Source organism: Heliangelus exortis, chromosome 12 (assembly GCF_036169615.1).
Source record: "Heliangelus exortis chromosome 12, bHelExo1.hap1, whole genome shotgun sequence".
Lineage (NCBI taxonomy): Eukaryota > Metazoa > Chordata > Aves > Apodiformes > Trochilidae > Heliangelus > Heliangelus exortis.
In genome coordinates this window covers 17339571-17356117 of record NC_092433.1, presented here as the reverse complement: position 1 = coordinate 17356117, position 16547 = coordinate 17339571, and the positions used below count along the sequence as shown (strand labels likewise).

At 43.2% G+C, this 16547-nt stretch overlaps 1 protein-coding gene across 7 annotated transcripts in view; it reads left to right on the top strand.

The window, feature by feature from the left end:
- Positions 1-16547, top strand: part of FOXP1 (forkhead box P1) — a 379251-nt gene that overhangs the window by 177575 nt on the left and 185129 nt on the right. The window contains exon 1 of one of the 7 annotated variants that reach the window (XM_071756308.1): positions 5533-5791. The exons of the other annotated variants lie outside the window; for them this stretch is intronic. The gene's annotated coding sequence lies outside the window, so the exon portion shown is untranslated. Of the gene's footprint in view, positions 1-5532; positions 5792-16547 lie in introns of those variants that run through there. 7 annotated transcript variants of the gene reach the window in all.

Here is a 16547-nt window from a genome sequence, read left to right as displayed (position 1 = left end):
TAAGAAACGCGGCACAGAGATGCAGGAAAATGGAATGCTGCTTAGGAAGAAAATATATTTGAATCTAACATAAAAATGGGTGAGATAGGAGGATTTTCAGTGCTAGTAGCAATACCCTCCCCAATGAGTTGCTGAAAATTCAACTCTCTCCCTGTAGTTTTTTTTTTTTTTGCACTGGATTGTGAATAAAAATGGTTGTGATTGATGAAGCGTTTGGTGTCTCACTGTAAGTTGGTCAAGAGGGACTTCTAAATCACCCAAATGAAATATTGCATTATCATGAACAGTAATATGTAACTGTTAAGTATGCTGTTGCTTATCATAAGCTCAGGCTCCTTTGGAGCAATGTTTGGGAGCATCAGAGCAGAGAGCAGCAGCACAGCAGCACCAGGGGCTCTGCCCATCCCTGCCTGGGGGGTCCATGGCACGCTTGGAAGACCCTTCCTGCTGGACTTGAGGCTCTGCCTGCATCCTCAGAGGCAGCTCAGCTGAGGCAACAGGGGCAGGGGGTTTGTTGTTGTGTTTTAGGGGAGTATCTTTGTTTGCTGAAGGGCAGGGACCCCGGAGTTAGAAGCAGGAAAGCCTTAGCGATGAATTATCCCCTCCTCTATGGGGCTTGTCACCTGGTTTTATTACATATTGAGGGGTTTTTTCCATAAAGCTTTTTACCTGTTCTACCCATAGGATGAAATATGAGAAAACGAAGCTGATGTTTCATGGGGAACCAGCAACATAGCATTAAAAAAATAAATAAAACTCTGATTTCTTTACCAAAACCAAGAGAGAGAAAGGTCAATGTTGTTCTTGTTATAAAAAAAAAAATAATGGTTTTAGTGTAGAGTGACCCACAGCACGTGTTGAAAAGCCCTCATGTTCTCAATATGCCTGCATGTCAGCTATCTTGGGCTGAAGTTTTCTGTGTCCAGAACTTTTCCACAAATACCTTGCAGCTGTTTCTCAGAGAAGGATTAGGGAAATGGATGGTGCTCTGGCTGTGCAAAAACACCCCTAATGCTTGTTAGCCAAGAAGCGTGAGGATTTTTCGTGTTTGGGGCTAAAATGGGCAGGGAGGTCACACTGAAGTCAGGCATTTTACTTTAGACTTACCTGCACAACTTGATCTCAGGTTGTCCAAGCTACAGGTCTCCAAAAAATGTCCCAAGCTAGACTACACCCTCTAATTCTTCTGCAATGGATGAAAAATATATGCAACCACCCCCTAGAGGAAGGTGATGAGCTCAGGCAGTCACGGTTCATTCTCTGGCCTCCTTGTCCCTGTCTGCTTGTTTTCCTGCTTCCTGAGCTGGTGTTGTCTCCTCTCTATTCAAATCAGGTGGCTTCCTCTGGCCCTGCCTGCTGGGGGACAGAGAGAAAGAGGAGGGGACAGGAGGTGGGGAGTGGTGCCACACACCTACCTCCTAGTGAAGTCTTGGTTTCATTTCTCTGCTCCAACGTGTGGGAGCTCAGTGACTTCTGGTGGAAGCGATGATCAGCGTTGCTCACTGTAGTAGATCAGTGATGTTTCCTGTCTCTCTTGTCAGGAGTGTCTAGACAATTATATGTGAAAGTTTTTTTTATTGCCAGAATTCGTCTGGTAGCAGGGAACCTCCCCCCCCCCCCAAAAAAAAAAAAAAAAAAAAAAAATAGAAAATGATTGGCAAATTTACTAGTAACTGAAACCAAGGTCCTCAGGATGGGATGCATTATGCTGGGTGATGTTAGTGGAAGGACTTTATATGTGTGCGTGCACATGAATATTAACAAGAGGCTCTGATCAAGTATGGATGTATCATGTTTTAAAATACTAATATTTTAATCAGTGTAAAGTTAGAAGAAAGCCTTCCAGAGGCTTGGACCCTGCTGGTGGGAACTAATACTGCACAGGGGGCAGAGGAAGATGAAGGACAAGGTGTTCTCTTGTGCTCAGGTGGGATGCACCTCACTGCTCACACCCAAGCAAGCATGAAGTCCTTCATTTTGGCTCCATGGTTCCTCTAAGGTGATGAAGAATGCTCCTGCTCCTGTTGGCTTTACTGCATGGTCAGGGCAGAAGGTTGCTGAGTAGAGGAGAGAGAATTTTGTGGTCACTATCAAAAGCCACCGTGGAAACTTGCAGTGCAGACCTCGGGTGTGTTTGTGCTGATGCAGTGAGGCTCAGCAGCTTGGTGGCCTCTGCGTGGCCATGGCCAAGGAGGCTCCTTCTAACAGTGTGCAATATTTACAACCCCGAGCAGCTGGCCCTGCCATCCATCCCCCCCATCAGCAGCCATCCTAACTCATTGCACCTCAACTGATAAGAGTTGTTAAACTTGTATCTGAAGAGGAAAGCTTCCCCTTTTCTTGAGAGAACAGATTCTCGTGGCTACTAATTTATTGCTGCAATTTAAGAAACAGACGTCTGTCTGACATGTGCCATGTAGTTCAGTAGGTCACTAGTGACATCATCCTTAAAATCGTTATCTTTGCAAACCCTGCATTTTGTGTAAAAGCTCTTTATTTATAGTCAGCCGTTAAAATTGAGACCTGATATTTACTTTTCCTCTGATTAGGTTAAAGAGTGAATATGAACAAAAAGTACCCTCCTGTTGCCACCAAGCAGTTTACAAACTGTGCTATTCACATGCAGCCTTTTTAAAGGAATTATGTTAAACCATTATGGGCTTAAGGGGTGTGTGTTAGTACATTTGTTTTTTTCACTGCTAAGGCTGGATTCAATGCCAATTCCTGTCACAAGGGGTATATTTTGTTTCTTTCTGGTTCCTTATATAGGTTCTTGTTATCATCACAGAACAGGTAGAGCTCATAGTCTGGTGTTGAAGTGTCAGATTTGCTGGGAAACGCTGCATTACTGGGATGTGGAGACTTCTGGAGAGGTTTGTAGGTTGTGTCCACTGGTCTGAGGTTACAGAAGCAGGAGAACCGAGCTGGTCCAACTTATTTACCCCCTGTGAGCATTTGGTGGGCCAAATTCTGGAGCATCCTGTTGCCCAACCCCTGACACGATGCCTGTTTTAGCTGAGACAGGAAAACCCTTCTCTGTAGGGTCTGAGCTGCCATAAGTCCCATATGAAGTCCCCGAGGGTTGCACTAAGCTGTGCTATAAGATGTCATCATCAAATCACCCGTGATCCATGGAGCCATAAAACCAACTGGTCGTGTCTTGAGAGGCAACGCAGACCTAAAGAGCCAGAGACAACAATCCTCTTCAAGGATCAAGTTTTTAGGGTGTCCATGAACTCTTCTCCCACACTCTTTGATCCTTCTGCCATTTTATCTCTGATGTCAGATACCCCTACCTGCAGCCCCACTGAAGGGGGTGTTCTGTGAGTCCTTAAAAATAGTTCCCACGAGTGCTGGTAACTTTCCCATGCCCAATTTCTCCTTGGAAGCACCAAAATGGTAATGTCTTGCCCCCAACCCAGCAGGATGGGCTTGGGGAGGACCCGAATTCCTTCCCTGGCACCCTGGGGGCTTCTCACTGGGCTGCAGAGCACTGCTCCTCTTCATGAAGGTTCATGAGGGGAGAGATGAACCCTTCAAAATCAAGTGCCTGTTTAATAACTGTAATTAAAATGATTTTTGATGAAAAATTATATATTGCCAGTTGGCTAAACTGCACAGGATACTTTCTTTGTATTAGATGGGCCTGGCTTGTTTTTTTCCCCCCAGATCTTACTGCTAAGATCACTGGCCCATTTCAATTTTTATTGAAACAAATAAACCCAATAAAAACACTTACAGTGAGAGCTGAAGCTCCACAATAATAATAATAATAAAAAAAAGTAAAAATTACCCTGTATTGAATTTATTGATTTATTTATTTACTCCAACTGGAAAATTGAGTATTGTGTTAATGTATTTTATAAGAATCACAGTGCTCGATGAAATGGCTAATTTATTTTAGCGTATACATAAATAGCTGGCAATTTTCAGTGAGACAGGCTAATGAAAATGATGCTATGAAATTGTCTATACTATGAGGAGTGATGGAGTCAAGTTATTATTGGTTGAGTGCTACGACGTAGTGAACTGGCCATCATGTCTTTGAACTTTTGAACTGCTACTTGGTCGTGTGATTTATTGATTTTGGTATCAGCCTGTTAAGTTAACTTTTTTTTTTGGTGATTTTTTTTTGGGGGGGGGGGAAGTGGGGGCTGCACGTGCAGCTTAGATGAGTAACGTGCTATGTAATTTTATAGATGTTGAGGTTAAACAAGATGGTTGAAAGATTTAAAGGATGTTATCAGAGCAGGCTTACGCCACGTGGAAAGGCAGAGAGAGAGATGCATGTAGGTACCATTAGATGTCAACACTGATGTTCTGATAGCTGCGGATTAGCCGAGTACGAGCAAATTTGGCAGGGTAAGTGTGCATCGAATTTGTCAGGGAAACATTGCCTTTGTTCTAAATTCAGCACTTGATCTCATAGCAACTTTGTTTGCCTGTCTACCTTAAACCTCTCCTTGCAGCGTATCTTATCATGCCAGCGCCTGGTACAGGCAGAGAGCATCCCTTGTGTCGGCCCTTGCCAGAGGAGTGGCTCGATTTTGCCGGCCTTTGGGGTAGCAGAGGATGCGAACTGGTGGTGCAAACAGCTCGACAGCTTGTGTTGGACTGTTGCACCAGAGAGCTGCCCCGACCTGCCGTCACCCAGACGTGTAAACTTGTTTCATCGTCGAGCTGCAATTCCCTCGCAGGCTGGGCTGGCTGCTAGGGCTGAGCCTCGGCACTCAGTGCAGCTGCCTCATCCGAGGGGATGCTACACTTGTTGTTCTTGGTGATTTGCTTAGGACGTGGAATCGAGGTATTAAAATAATATTGTTTGACTTCAAGTGTTTTCCTGCTGCAGAACTTTTACCAGCACTCTCGACAGCGCTGGTAGGGGGAACCTTTGCATGGTGGCTGCACTGAGCTCTGTTTCTGATTAAACCGAATAACTTGACACCTGCATTTTACAATTTGCTTCAAGTGCTTTATCCTGTAAAACCAGTGATTTCAGAGCTTTCAAGCCAGCAGACTTGCAGGGCTTGCACAACTTAGCTCATCCCACCAGTTCACTGCGATTGTGCAAAATGCGACTTGGACTTTCCTCATCTACTTGCCCTCTGCTTTCAAATTGCAATTTTTATTGTCTCTTCTCATTTCCTCATTCTGCTGTGGGTCTCAAAATGTGTGCAGGCATTACTGAAGTTTTTTTTTTCTATTTTTTTTTTTTTTTTTTTTTTTTTAATGATTAAACTGACATGGCTTTATTTGGAGGTTAAAAGCGCTCCCTCTGTGATCCAAAACATTTTCAGCAGGCTTGACTTGAGAAACTGGGAAGCTGGTACCACTTGCCTCTTCCCCCTAAGCCCTCATTATTTTTTTTTTTTCCTTTTCTTCCCTCCCTTCTTTCTTTTTGTTTATTTTATTTTATTTTTTTTTAATTCTCGAAAAAGACGGCCTGTTTAAACCAAAGAGCAAAACTAGTGAGAAAAGGCTTAAGAAACAGGACTGACACCAACACTATTAGCTAGAAGGGGGGGGAAAAAAAAAAAAAAAAAAGAGAAAGAAAAAAAAAATTTCCATTTCATTGCAACTATGTTATTGTTTACTTTGCCATACACATCCTAATATGGTTACCTCCCTGTCAAAGCGGCCGAGCCGGGCTGAGGGGCCCCCTCGGGGAGACGCTTCCAACTGCTGCTCAGACAATAAGAAACAAACGGCGCAACTCCACAAAAGGGCTGCCCGGAAAATAAGTGTCAAATAAATCCTGCAGAACTCTTCCTTCCCGGCACCCGGCCCCCCCGTATGTAACCTGCGCCGAGCCTGGGGGGGGCGGCGGGGACGCGAGCGGCTCCCGGCTCTGTCCGCGGATCATCCCGCGAGTGGGGAAGGGGCGGCGGGACGGGGGTGTGGAGGTGGTGAAGGGGAAGGAAAAGGGGGGGGTTTGGGGAGGGAGGGGGGGTGGGAGAGTGTGGGGGGGCTCGGAGAGGCCCCCGCGTCGGGACGGCTCCGCGTAGCTCCGCGCAGCTCCGCGCAGCGCCAGGTGCCGCCCGGCCGAGTCCCCCGGGCCGCCCCGCTGCGCGGCGGCGGCGGCTCCCGCTCCCGCGGCGGTGCCGGTTGTTATCTGCAGCGCCAGAACAAAGGTAGGTTGTTCAACTCCGCGCTCCGGGGGAGGGACAAGTTATTTTTGGAGGGTTGTCTTCCCAGTGCATGACTGGTTGACCTAAAAGGAGAAGGGGAAAAAAAAAAAAAAAAAAAAAGAAGGAAAAAAAAAAAAAAAGGCAAAAACAAAAACCCAACCACAACCACCAAGCCCCTCGGTGGAGTCGAGGAATGAGCGGGCGTGCAGGGGAGCAGCTTTATGGAGCGTAGTTTTATTTTTATGCAACTTAAAGAAGCCGGATCCCCCTCCTCCCCCCTCTCCCCCCCCTCGCTCTCCCCCCTCCCTCCATAAAATGCCCTGCTATTTCGAGAAAATTTGCGTTGCTAAAATACTTTAATCTGCCTGCTCTATTTTGTTCTTTTAAATATTGATTTTTTTTTTTTTTTTTTTTTTTTTTTTGCATTTGTGATTTTATGTGCACATATTCCTCTTAGCTGCTATGAATTTCTATGAATTCTAAATAAGCTTTTCTAGGGATGAAACGTGAGGGGTATTTTTACACGAGGATTTCAACTTTTTGGTTGACATAGTCTGAAGGTACCACAGCCTTTTCTGTGACTGTCCAAGTGCTTTCCTGCCCTGCGAGCAGTTGTTGCATTTCTTTAACCATCCCTTTGTGCCATCTATTCTATTTTTCTTTATTTTTTTTAAACCTGTGTGCTCTTCATCTTCACTGGATGCTTTTTTTTTTTTTTTTTTTCTCTGCGAACTAAAACGTTCTTAGGTTTTGCTGTGCTTCTCGGTTTGTTTTGAAAACCTAGGAAAATGTTAATTCAGGGCAGTAAAAAAAAGCAACAGTGGCACATCTTTCGTTCAGGGCAGTGGGCAAACCTGTCCACTTTTATGCTGGGAAGTACAGAGAGCAAATCCATAATTCAGTGCAAGAGCAAATGAAGTCATGGTGATAGATACGAGGGGTATTATGCAACTTAATAGGAAATAGATTTTTGATCACAGGAATGGACACTGTGCTTGTAGGTATAAATATCAAATCTAGGTAAGTCTGGGAAGAGCACCTTTATTCCAGCCTGTGTTACTCAGCATTGTCTTCTAACCCTAACTTTTAGCAGTTTTTTGGAGGGGAAGTAGCTTTTTCCTAAATTTAGTAGCATTCAAAATTTTTTTTAAATACCTGTTGTGTACTTGGTTACCTAATTGGCACTCCCTGGCTCTGCTGCCTGCCTTCCCTAGTTCTTATGGGATCTCTAGATTTTTTTAAAATATATTTTCTTAGGGAGTCTTAGTTCCAGAGCAAACTGGGATGGCTAAGCCTTTCTTTCCCTACCTCCCCCCTCTCAGTAAAATGTTATTTCTTAAATACTCCTTGAGGTCTCTTTCCTCTGCTTTTTTATTTATTTTTCTGTTGAGCTCTGCAGCCAAAGCTGTGCTAATCAGAAGCTCTTTTTAAAATATAAGACCAAGTCAGATAATGTAAATAAACTTTTGTGCCCCAAAACTTTTTGTCCTGTAAAACTGGGACTGATTTTTCTTAAAATAAATACGTTGCAACTCAGTAGTGGTAAACACAAATAAATGTGTTTTGTAAAAATCAAAGGGTGTCTTTTTAAACACGTTGCTAGTTTTTGCTTTTTGGGCCGTGTAGGGGGATGATAGGAATTAGTAGCCTTTAATTAGACGTGGAGATATTCACATTTTACAGGGATTTATGTTAGAACATGGAATGGCGGGTGGCTTGTTTCCTCATTATGAATACTCCCTGCACATAATGAGGTTCATCATTAGTTGATGGAGTGAATTTGCCCTAGCTCTACCTTGAAAGGCACATAATTTACATACTACTTCAGAGCTTAGGCTTTAATGGATTCTTCGATGAATAAAATGAAAAGCTACTTTCTTTAAATTTTTGAACAGTGTTTTGATAATACGGATTTAATAAGACATTCAATTTCCTTGTTAAGTATATTTGAAAGTGCATTCCCAATTTTAGCACAAAATATACTTCCTCGTGTTGCTTCCTATGTATAACATCGGGTGATGCATAGTGAAATAAATCATTGTGAACATTTTTGGGGGGGACACAGAGGGATTATTTTACTCTGGGTGTGCAAAGTGACTCTGGGCTTCTCTGACCTTATGGTTCCTACCAACCCCAAGCATTCTAGAGCTCACCTGTGCCATGAAACAGCGTGGAGTGGGCTTGCTCCCGTGGCAGCTCCTTCTGCCTGAGGAGTGCTTTAACTGTATATTTACTGTATACATTTGCAGTGATGGATCTATGGAAATGTGTTGCTGGCTGTCAGGTTGACAGTGACAAACCCGCTGGTCCCACCTCCCTATTTATTTTAATGAGACAAGAACAGCAAAAACTTCTCTGGTGCAGTTCCACCTCTGAAACTGCTGCGTAGATACGATTAGATTAGAGTAAATTGAATTGTAGGCTGCCTAATGTGTTATCATGTCATCAGTTTACTCCAGCCCTGGTCTACAGCGTAGAGTTAGCAAGACATCTTCTTCTTCCTCCCTTCTCACCCACTCCAGGCGTTGGGTGGGTGAGGAGGGGCTGGGGTGCTCTGCGTGTCCCCTGCGTGGGGCTGGCCAGAACCTCTCCCCTCTGCCACTTGCCAACGGAGCAGAAGAGTCTGAGAGGCAAAAAATACCAAGTGAAGGCTTGTTTTGATAGAATGTTTTATTACCTGAAAATGATGAGCATATATTAACATTAATAGAATAGTCTGTGTCATTCTTTTTTAGGCAATTTACCTCCGCTGCAGACCTGTCTGCTTCAAAATCTTTCTCTGTTCTAAAACATATATTTGTTTAGGGAGTTTTCATTGAAGTGTACATGACAATTACAGCTGTTCATTAACAAAATTGGGTATTTGTTTTAAACTTTAACCAATCACTTTGATATGCTAATTATGGTGTAATTTAATTTGAGCCCTGTAATGATGATGCCGTTATTATGGACATAAATGATGCAGTTAAGCTGAGAGTAATCTCATTTGCATACTGTACATGCCAGTAAATTAAGCCCTTTCTTCGACTGCTTCAGCTTTAATTTTCCACTTCTTTTCACACAGCGCCTTTTCAGCCACTCTCTTATAAGCCCACTTTGTAATAGTGCTGATGACTGTTTGATGTGGAGAGTTGCTGCACCACAATAATGCAAGACACAAGATGTAACATTTAAAGGATTCATTATCTTACTGAGTGTTGCTTTAAGAAGCTGGGATTAACAAGGGTGGAAGTGTCCTCTCCATAGAGGGGTGCAGGTCTGCCCAGAAACAAATGCAGTCTTTATTTTCCCCCCCACTCCCTTTATTTTTTTGCTCTACCCTCATAGTGGAAGGGGTTCAGTCAGGCCTCACTGTGTTCCTCAGGAATAAGCCCCAAAACACCATAGTGTACAACAGAGAGGGTTTGACCTTTTCTGTAGGGTATTCTATGATGCTCTGCCGTTGCAGAAAAGTTAGTAGATACAACTTGCAATAATACAGAGATGGGAGAGACCAGATTATTTCTCAGATTTGGGTACGCAGGCTCCAAATCCATCTACATGATGTACAGCAATGCAGAATTAAAGTCTGCGTTATTATTATTTTTTTTTTGTTTTATTTAATCCCTGATTTCCCTTTCTGTGGCCCTTGCATGAGCTGAACTTCATATCAGGTTAATTCTGAATTTTAAATGGCACCTATCAAACATCCTTAGGCCTGCAGATACCAGTGGAAACCTGGGTTTCAAAAGTATAAAGGCACAAAAATCAAGTAAAAATGAACTGCTGAAGTGCTGACTTAAATGGTTAATCTTTTCCAATTTACCATGTTGTCATTGAGCTAAAGTATTCTCATAACATTGTGGCCTACGAAGAAATCATGTGAAATAAACAGGGCTCTTTTTATAGCTGCTTACTGTTATGGTTAGATATTTTCATAGTTTAATACCTCTGGAAGTAAAGCCTGTCTCAAGTTTTTAGCAGCAGTTGGCCTCTCAGAAAGCCATTGTTGTGTGGGTAACCAAGTTAACTGAAGATCATTATTAAAACCTTGCAATCCTTTCCTTACACAGGGTCCCATGACCAAAAATAGCTTGTGCAGTTGCCCACAAACATGCAAGTTAATCACTTCCTGGGTGAACAGTGTCAAAACTGCTGATTTCCAAGGCACTCGTCTCACCCCTGCCCTCCACCCCTTCACAGCCAACAAACAGGAGGATCCACTCCTCGCCGACTGTCCAGCATTTCATGAGACATCAGTTTTTATGGTCTCAGGTCTGCATTTCTCACGTGCCATCTTATTTTCCAGCAGTTGTTCTGGGGTAGCCTGACCATGAACTGATGCTGGCTGGGGCTGTGCTGCAGCCCAATGCTGCCTGAATGGCCATCTGACTGCTCCCTGAATGTGACCCCCCCCATTTCTGAGTCAAAACCATGGTACTGGTTCCCAGAAAACCTGCTGCTCTGGCCACCATCTCTGCTGGCATGTAGGATTTCTGTTCTCCTCATAGATTTCTTCTGCTCATGTCCAGTGCAAGTAAGAACATCCCTGGAGACACAGATAAGGACCACGTGGTTCTTGGCTTCTTCTTCGTGGTTCTAGAGAAGGTCAGAAATACTCCAGTATACTGTTGGGTAATTTAAGCCTTTAAAGCTTGTGGGAAAAAAAAGAAAAAAAGAAAAAAAAAAAAGAAAAAAAAAAAAAAGAAAAGAAAAAAAAAAAAAAAGAGTTCTTGACTTCATCTATTTTTGCAGTTTCCCTCCATTTCAAACCATTGTCTTTCTTCTAAAGATCATGTATGTGTTACTTCAGGCTGTCATAGGCTGCAGGGGTGTAGTGTCTTCAGCTCCTGTAGGAATGAGCATGCTGAGCATCTCTCTCTGGTCCTGGACAGATTCCTGGCCCAAGCAGACAGATGGCAGTAGGATGGACTGAGAATTGGGGTAAGAGAATCTCTTACGATGCTTTTGGGTATTTCATGGATGTAGCAGTGACAGAGTGTGCTGTGCAGATTCATCAGTGTTTATCTTCTCAGGAGATAAAAATATTTCTTTCAAAGTGATTTCAATCCCTAACCCTTAAAGAAGCTGTGTTGGAAAAGTTGTCTCCACAAAGGAGGATTCAGACATAGTTTTTCCTACCCTCTTTGTCCTTCCTCCCTGCCCAGGACCTTTTGAGTTTATTCTGCATAGAGAAACTTGTTCGTGAAGATTTCCCCTGTACCATCCTCATTCTGCAATCTGATCCTGGATTGCAATTTCCAGTGAGTTTCTCCTTCCACACTTTCCAAGCTACGAACCTTTTCAGCCCAATCATGTGGGAAATTAAAAGCGATACCAGTTCAGATGATGTGCTGTGCAGCCCTGTTTGAGCATTTCTGTGCAATTGAGGTTTGCTGATTTCAAAGAAGTTTTTCACATTGGGTAATGGTAGCTCTCTGCAGAAATTAATTTTGGAGAGTTTTGAGCTTCATGGGAGATGGACCTCTCCCTTTACAGCTTTGTTTACAAACAGCTTTGTTCTTACCCTTTTGCAGCAAAACAAGTGTTTCTTCACAGAAATACTTTTGCTTGAGAGCAAAGCCACTGAACTGCTCTCTGGAATTATAACTACAACAGATTAAAGAGTAATTTATCATATGCTAATATACCTACCCCATCAAAGTCATGGGCATCAAGACAGAGAAACAAAAATAGACCTCTGATCTCTATCTCTGTGATGTTTTTTCAGCACAGAGTCTCTTATTCATATCCAGAGAAAAAGCTCTAGGAATTTGATTGTATTTACTAATAGCTAAGGAAAACAGTTGTCTGTCACTGAAATTACCCAAGTGCCAAGCTGTTGCCCTTCCAGGCTGTTGCCCTTCCAAGTCTGATTGAACCAAGTTGATTGCAAGTTTTGGATGATTTCCTGTTCCTGTGCTTGACACTTTGTCCCTATTTGTGAAGGCATTTTTCCTGGCTCTAGGTGATGGGCAGGTATCTGTAATGAGAAACCCTGTGAAGGACCCACAGGTGCTTTGCTTTTCCAGCATGAGTGACCCTCCTAGAAATTCCCAGTGGCAGGTGGCTGGCTGGTCCAGAGAGCATCCTAGAAGAGGGTGAGGCTGCCTGTTGCTGCTGGTACTGAGTGTACACAAAATAAAATGGTACAAGGTAAGTAGCTGGTAGGGTTTCTTTAATCTAGAAGCCTTTAATTCTTTTGGCTGCACATCCCTTCTTCCAGCAGCAGCTTTTCCTGTGACTGGAGAATCTGAATGTCTTGTCTAAATTGGCTGAGTGGACAAAACAGTGTGTGGAGATCACATAGAGCAAAGATGCTTTGAGCAGAAGAGTGAAGTGTATCTAGCAAAGCTGCTAGTAAGAGGACTCGGGGTAAACCAAACTCTCAGCCCCTTCTCTTGCTTCTGTTTTCCTTGTGTGGTCACCAGATCTTCCCTGTGTCTGCTTCAGGTGTGAGTCTTCAGCTTTGGCTGTGTTATATTTGGCTTCATGTTGGCTTCTCCTCCAAATAAAATGCTTACCTTTCAAAAGACCATGCTCTTTTTCCAGTGAACTGAAAAATTCTTCAGCCTAGGCTGCTGATTAAGTTTCCTGAGACCATCACTTTGGGGAAACTGAAATCAGTGCTTCTTTCAGGTGCGTGGCCTAAATCAAAAGCAGCTCTGAGTTCTCTGAAGTCCATCAGGGTTTTACCATTATTAACAACCATAAACAGGTAATGATCTTCTGTTTTGCACAGGGGAAGGGACAGTGTCTGCTGGCCTTGTCTTCTTCTGCTGCAGGGGTCCATCGTGCAAAGGCCAGCCACAAACCAGGAGGTTTTCTTGATGTGGCTCCAACAAATGTATTCTTGGTGGCCAAGGACAGAACTGTCTGAGATTGGGCACCCAGTCCTTGTGCAGATGCTTAGAGACCCATAGTTCATCTTTTCCAGCTGTAGGGTGTTTCTTGTGTTCATTGGTGTCTCCCTTTTTTGCTGGAGAATCTGGGTGGATGGGCTACAGGCTGGGTGAATGAAGCCAATATGAAGGAATGAGCAGTCTTTCCCAGCAAACTGAGAGTTTTATGTTGCTTTTTTACAATGAAACAAATATAAAAAGGAAGAATGAAATGATAATAAGCTAAATTGGTGCCAAATGTATGGGATTCCATGTGTCTGCAGTAAAGGGAAACCCAGCTCCTGGAGTTTTCCCTTGGAAAATGACTCGTTCTGTATTTAGAACCCATGTGCAAGATGACCATATAAATGTGGTTAAATGGCATAGGATTCTGATCAAAGGGGCAATTATGAGTAATAAAATAGGAAATATAATTATTGCTACCATTTCAGATCTTACAGCTGAGGAGAATCTTAGCAGCTAGAAGGAGAAAAGGCCTTGGCATTGTGAGAAGAAAGGAAGAAACCCCCCAGATTTCAGCTTGTTGAGCTTTCTAGAAACAGAGAGTTGAAAAGTAGCGATGCATTTCCTAGAATCTCTGAATTCCCCAATAAATAATAATTAAGAAGGCTTGCGAGCAACTTCATTGTTGTCTGAGTCAAATCACAGCAGAAGCTGAATTACCAACTCCTGCACGGGGAAATTTACCAAAGTGGGAGCTGTAGCTGGGTTATTTTCACCAAATGTCCAGCACATATGCTGTGCTTGCTTTTATTGTTCACCGTTATGGTGTCATGTCTCGCTAGATTGTGCTTTGCTACACACCTCCACCCCCTAACAAACTGGCCCTATATGTGCATGTAGGCAGAATATAGGGAATTAAACTGTGTGACAGGGAACTTCTGGGTTTTTTATACGCTTGACAAATGTTTTTTAAACATGATAGAAATACATTGTATGGTGGAATTGAAGTGTTCGAGGGGTGCGTTTTGCTAGAAATGTATTTTGGTTTTGTATTCCTCTGTTTTTTGGGTTTTTTTTTTTTTGCCCCTAAAAGAAATATTTAATATTTTAATGACACCTATGTTTAGATAATACAGGTTTGGACAGTATTCCCTCTGTATGTTGTAGAGTTCCTACTGACACGCCTGGACAAACCTCACCACCTAAAACCCTCAGGCCAGATTTTGGCTTTCAGTGTCCTCAGAGGGAGGGATTGTAGCTGTTAATCCTGTAATAGTCGGATTCTTCAAGGTAGCATCTTCTGTCCTCCCACGGGTTAGAATCTCCATTCTACCTGACAGCATGAATATTTCTCTTCAAAGGCAATGTAAACCCTTCTGCAGGCTCCACTCATCCTGCCTTCCCCTTGCTGGGTCTTGCCCAGGCACTTCTCTTCTTCCTCGACCTTTTTGTCATAGCCATCTTCTTCCTTTCTACTTCCTGGGTGAATGTACTATATTTGGAAGGGTCCATCTCTTCTCAACCCATTCCCTGTGGTCTCCAGATGCCTCCAGAGGAACAGGGATGGCAGCCAGGCTGATCCCGTTGCTCTTCAGTTTTGCCCTTACAGAAATGCCAAAGCTTGATTAGATCAGGCGTGTAAATGGTCCCCTCAAACATACTGATAAAAAATTTAAAAATCTCTTGGCTGAGTTCTCCAAAAGAATGGGAACATCAGGGAGCATTGGCTCTCACCTGTTTTGATAAGGCATTGCCTTTACATCAGTGTATAAGCTCTGGATACACTGGCTGGAAATAGCTTCCTCACCCTGTTCCCTTCCTGCAGGTGAACAAGTGGCTTGGAGGCATGCTAAGGGACATGAGTGCCTTCTCCCACCCTCCCCATCACTTTTCCAGTTACCTTAGCTAGAAACTGGTAAATGCTTCAGGACACACTTATTTCCATCACACCCATCTCTCTGTGATGAGCTGAGGCTTTCGCCACCCTGTGCCCTGCGAGCGCCATCAGGAACAGCTCGTCCACTTTGTAGAGCTGTTGTAAGCCCTGATTAACTTGTGGTTGTGAGGCATCTGGAGTCCCCCAGGTAGATGGACCCAAAGAAATGGTATAACTTTTATTTTTCACCTGCAAGCTCTCCTTCCCCCCCATGCACCTGAAGGCAATGGGCTTTGGAACGCGCTCGGATGAACCTCGCTCGCACGAGAGGCTTTGATATATTAGAACACCCCTTCCAGAAAACTGCAGCAAAAATTGTTTTGTTTCATTAGTCTTTGGGGTGGAAATATGCTGTAGATTAATCCTCTTTGGAAAGAGATTAAGAAATGTTCTTTTCTCCTCCCTCCTCATGTAAGAGTAGGTGATGTTTATTCTCTCTTTATTAACTGCAGACGTCAGAGAAAAAGGACTGCTGCCCTTTGATTTTATTTACAAGACAAAAGAGAAAACTTGTTTGATTGTATCAGTGCTGCTTAGCTTTGGTGCACTAGTGGAAGTGAACCTGTCTCTAGGTCCTATCATGTCTAAATATAGTTTTTCTTCTGTTTAGTTATCTCTGAATTTTAAATGCAACATCTTTGGCCTTACTTATTTGTCAGGTTGAGTGAAATTGCTTCATGCTCTGCTTATGGAAATAAGCTATTTAAAATGAAATTGTCTCTGAGACCTAAGGAATTTTTGTGGCTGTCAACTTTGGAGTCCTTATTTTTGCAGAAATGATCCATGATACAGCAAAAGCTGTTGTGAAAACTTGTTTTTGCTTTTCAGAGGGCAAGAGGTCTGGGTTTTGTTAGACTCTTGTTAACAGTCATGTTCTTGGGCAAGACAGGGGTTTTGTCTTGTTTCTTGCAGACATCTTCTAATAACTTGCTCACCTAAGCCATCCATGCTCAAAATTGCCTAGGAGGCAATTATTGTGAAAGCAAAGACCTCCAGCAGCTGAATGCTTTGCTGTAGAGATGCAAGTCATGAAAACACTTGTTTTTCAGGCATCTCTTTGAAAACGTTATTTATTAACAGACTAAATTGGTAGCTTTTGCTGCTAAGAGAATAGTATCTCAGTTCTGGAGTTGTTTGGGGATGCTGTTTTTGCTGCTGGGTTTTACTTGCTGTTTTGTGATACAAAGCTGTTTCTTGTATATGCCATTGCTTAAATCTTAGATGTGGGTATGTGAGCACAGCAAACTGAAGAGCCTATTCAGGTGATAAACAACAGCAGTTCTTCAAAGAAAAATGCACCAGGAGGAGTGTGCTCTCCCCAGGCAGAAGGGGTGGAGGGTTGACCTTACATCTGGGAGATGCTGTGTGAGTTCCAGTGTGTTTCGGGTACGCAGGTTCAGCTTTCCTGGCACCACACCAGTTCCTCTTTCCGACTCAGCCACACGGTTTTGCTGGCAGATTCCCTGCATTTACTCTCCTAGAGGTAGGTTCAGAGGGCAACACAAAAGCTTGGCTGGTTTGGAAGCTGCTCAGTTTACTTGGCACCTATTGAATGCTGAAGCTGCATCTTGAAAGGCTGGGGGCTCTCCCCATGCCTAACGGTTCAGCTTTTGCCAGTGGCTCTTTCTACTCTTTAAGTATTGATCTCTCTTAAGCTTA